This window comes from Pinus tabuliformis, chromosome 4_1 (assembly GCF_031772625.1).
Source record: "Pinus tabuliformis cultivar Carrire ecotype Pingquan chromosome 4_1, CPIR1, whole genome shotgun sequence".
Taxonomy (NCBI): domain Eukaryota; kingdom Viridiplantae; phylum Streptophyta; class Pinopsida; order Pinales; family Pinaceae; genus Pinus; species Pinus tabuliformis.
Genome location: NC_142303.1, coordinates 798,401,278 through 798,406,005, shown reverse-complemented (window position 1 = coordinate 798,406,005; position 4,728 = coordinate 798,401,278). Strand labels below are relative to the sequence as shown.

The following is a 4,728-nucleotide window of genomic DNA, read 5'->3' as shown; positions in this document are numbered from 1 at the left end:
ATCCGGGTGGCTCTGTAACCCAGGACATGAACATTCAAGCAGGTCTGAGCATCCCTACTGGTGGCGGTTCTTCAGGCAAAGAGGGCCATCCCTCTGAGGATGAAGACCCCTACAAATATGGGTGTCGCATCGTTGAAGAATCGCCTTCCACCTCTCATGAAGCTTAAGCAGGTCTGCGTTCAATGGTTTTTGATTCTCTGCTGCTCGAAGATGCTCAATTCCCTCCTGGTTTATAGTCATTATATGCTTTACAGTTCTCATGCTCAGACCTTTTTTCCAATGTTAAATTGTCGGTTTCCCCTGCATGGGCGGCATTCTCTTGACTATGTCTTTGGGTCTCAATTTCGGATTTAGCTGTTTTATGGGTCAGATTCCAGTTTTGAATGGGCAGCGCTTTCCTGTTTTCTTGTACGGGCCTAGTCAACCTGTTTTGGTCTAGATTTACCTCTGGTCAGTCTTCAATTTTGACACTGGCGTTTTCTGTTTCATGGAAGCTCTTCTAGTCAGTCTTCAGCAAGTCTTTTTGGTCAGTGTTCAAGCAATGTAATGTGAGCATGTCGCATCTCTGGGCTAGACTTCTCAAGGCCACTGCCTCTCTGTAAATTTATTTTTGTATCAATATAGGAGTAAGCAAATTCATATATAAAAAAAAAAACAAAACAAAAAAACAAAATGTAAAATTTCTAATAAAGCATATGAAAAGTAATAGAGTATAACTTTGTCGACCAATTTACTATAATGAATATTCTCTCTTTGGTTCAAATAATTATATATCATGAAATTATGATTTTTTAAGCAATTTAAAACATTGAAACATATGTAATATTCATTACAAAATAAATTTTGTTTTTTAAATAAATAGTTTTTTAATATTTAAATAAAAAATAACAAATATATATTTTTATTATTATTATTTTATATATCATTAAAATTAATATTAATAATAATAATTTAATTTAAAAATAATAATTATACATTAAATAATATGGAAATTTTCTAATAAAATATATAAAAATAATAAAGTATGTATCATGAAATTATGATTCTTTACTCCATTCTGAACACTGAAACATATTGTAATATTCATTACAAAATAATTTTTATTTTTTAAATAAATAGTTTTTTAATATTCCTCTGCATTTATTTGCTGCAGAATAGTGTCCATTCCTCTGCATTTATTTGCTGCAACCGGGACAGTTTCTCCATTCCTCTTGGCAATGTCTTGAGTAATGGACACCGTGATATACTCAATAGTCTAAGTTGAGGCATTGTTTGGTCATCCCACACATCGTGGGGCCCCACCATATTCTCTACCTTCGGACAGTAACGAAGACGCAACGTCTCCAACGCTGGAAAGCCGCCGCTCCCCACCGCTAACTCCCTTAGCTCATTGCAATGCTGTATGCTGTATTTCAATCTCCCTGAAGTTTGGGCATTACTCCGTCGTTGATCACACCAGAGGGTCCCACTATAGTCTCACACTTTTCTAGTTCATAAAGTGTCAAGTCCTCGAGCATCGGAAGACCGCAACTCTCAATTTCGAGTGCTTCAAACTCCGGGCACCACTCGATGCTTAACTTCTTTAAACGAGGTAATTTCCTCGTTCTCAATCTCTTCAACGAACTGCAATAAGCTATCTCTATATCTTCAAGTTGGGGCATTGTTTCTTCACTTGACAAACCAGAAACAGATGATCCCACCATCATGCTTCCCACCGTCATGCTTTCTAATTTGCTTACAGACTTAAGTGCCAACCTCTTCAACATTGGAAAGCCCCACCCGCCTACAATTCCAGGAAGCTCCCTAAGTTGCTCACAGTACCACAATACTAACTCTCTCAGGTTTTGAAACTGAGGAATGCAGTTAGGTAAACTTACCCCCTCATAACAATAGAGTGCAAAATGTTCCAACTTGTTCAGATTATCCATGTTCAAGGGAAAAATATGCTCCTCCCCCACATCATCTCTATCTGCATCGTAGACGCAGCTTACGTCCAACCTTCTTAGCTCCGTCCATGTAGTCATTGTACTTTCTTTAATTTCTGATTTTACTGCTGCCCTCAGCTCCATCAGATTTGAGAGATTTGCAATATCCTCCACATTTATAGCAAAGTTGCGTGGCAAGAACAAAAATTTCAGACGAGAAAGATTACCTATGCTCTCTGGCAAAGTCTGCAAACTGGAGCAGTCACTCAAATCCAGAAATTCAAGTTGTTCCAGTTGACCCAGTGACGTTGGCAGCGTTGTTATGTTGGTGCGAGAGAGATCAAGAACCTTGAGAGACGTGGCAGCTGAGAGAAATCCTTCTTTAACCTCTGTAATTTCTTCATTGTTAGCTAGTACCAAACTCACCAGTTTTAGGCAAGCCAGACTGGTTGGAAGAACACGAATATCATTATGACCAACTGATATTCGTTTTCAATCCCTCATCACACCATCAATAGGGAAATCTGGTAGATGTTGACCTGAGGCAAACAAGCAGTTCTCCTCACTTCGGCCAATAGAAATGGCCAGGTCATGTAAAATATCATGAACTTTTACTTTTTTTCTATCATCGCGAACATATTCGAACAAGCACTTACCTACTAGTGCATCTATGTACTCGTGCCCAGCATCCATGTGGGTGACTAACTTTTCGGCGCTCCACATTTGGACCAGCGTCTCCACGTCAATCTCTGCATCCTCAGGAAAGACGGCACAGTACAAAAAACAAATCTTTAAGTTACGATCAGCTAATTCATCATAGCTCCATTTTAAGCGTGTGTAGAGTTCTGCATCAATGCTGCCGTGTCTGATTCGGAATGATGGATCTACCTTCCTCATCAATTTCAAAGCACGCTTCCACTCATCTTCCGTCTTTTTCGACCTCATTGCTGCCGCTACTACATTGAGGGCCAACGGCAATCCTTGACACTCCATGGCAATTTCTCCAGCAATATCCTGTATGCTCTCATTTGGAACCACCCCATTTCCAAAAGCTTCTCTTCTGAACAACACCAACCCTTCCTCTGTGGACAGAGGTTGTATTCTCAAGGAATAGTTGTCGATTGCGCCCATTTCTGCTATGACATCGCTGCTGCGACTCGACATTAATATTTTGGAACAATTGTCACCATCCTCAAATGTCACGCCGATCTCGGTGAGATCGATTGAACGCCACAAGTCGTCCAAAATTAGAAGAAATTTCTTCCCTCGAAGCGATGCAGACAATTTCATTTTCCTTATATCTTTGTCAGAGATGCCCTCGAGCTTTAAATTAAGTGTCTCGGCCATGGAGGCCTGCAAATTTGTAATCTCATACTTCTGAGAAATTGTAAGCCAAATTACTGCATCAAAAATACCTCTCACCTCTTTGAAGTGGTTGTAGATTAGTTTCAGTATAGAAGTCTTGCCGACGCCCCCCATGCCAGAAATGCCGACCATCCGAGCTTGGGGATGAGCTTCACCAAGCCATGCCTGCACTTTCTTCTGAGCATCTTCAATGGCTGACCCTACGAATCCGGACTGTGGGACAGGTTGACGAAGGGCGTCTACCTGAAGCGCTGAGGCGGCCACAATCTGTTGAGCAAAGGCACATCCTGAAAATTCCCTTTGAAGCTCTTCAAAGAGTCGATCAAATCCCGTCTTCCAATCTCTAATTTGGGTGGACAGCTTGGGGTTGCGGAGGGAGCAGCAGCCGAGACACCGTGGCTGTGGCTCCGAATCATCGATCAAATTCTTGACCTGTTGAAGGTCATCACGGATTCTTTCCAAACAATTCTGCAGGCGGGGTGGGAGCGCTCTCTGCTGCTCTCGGAATTGATTTTCAATATCATCTAAAACACCCTGCATACGGGTGAAGTCAGTTTCGAGATGACGGACATTTTCCCCCATCTCAATGACATCCTTCATTTTCCTGGTGACTTCACCGATAATCTCTGCCAGTAAGTTGGCTGCCGCTCCAGTTGCAACTTCGGCCATAGATAATTTATTTAGCTAAGCACTAAAAGCAAAAGAAGGGGTAAATGCAAGGGTAGCGCGAGCAGATCTGAAAGGGGCTGCGAGAGAGTAAGCGAAATTGAGAAATGCAGGTGAACTCCGAGTGAATATAATAAGAACAGAGGACAGAGGGAGGTCGATGGCCGTGTTAATCTACCTCAGCTTTTTCAAATCGTTGTTCCCACTTCGTGATTCTAAAGCGAATTATGCGAGTGGGCCTTAATTTGTCGAACCTTTAGAAAAAGTTGGAATTATTGTACTTTTAATCTTTAGAAAAAGTTAGGAATTGCAACATGATTGTGTTAAATCGTTCGAAATTGTAATAATTACACTTTGAAATATTTTAATTTGGGTGCGTTGAAGGAAACCCTAAGCATGTTGTGTTGCAAGGCTGGAAATGTCTTTTCCAATCGTTTTGCAGAGAAGAAAAATAATATAAGTGCCATCAGGCTTTGTTCGGGAAGTTTCGATGTGACGGCAGGCTAAATCAAATTTTGATTTTCCTTCCTAAGGAAATAGGTCGGAGAATTAAGACTTAAAAGTCTCTAGCTAAGTAGAAGCTTACCCCTTCATGAACCACCAACATGTTATTATAAGTGGTATGATATTGTTTTTAGAAAATAACCTAAGGTACTTGAGACTTTTTCATGTATTAAAAAAATTATTTCATAAGGGCATTAGCAAATCATAAATAGTAACAAATTTTTCATTTAAAGAAAATGATTATAAAAATTTGAATTTAGTGAAATAT

The 4,728-nt window shown here is 40.2% G+C and overlaps 1 pseudogene; it reads right to left on the bottom strand.

Moving 5' to 3' along the window:
• Window positions 1-1,172: 1,172 nt before the first annotated feature.
• Window positions 1,173-4,090, bottom strand: LOC149178613 (putative disease resistance protein At1g61190; annotated as a pseudogene).
• Window positions 4,091-4,728: the final 638 nt, after the last annotated feature.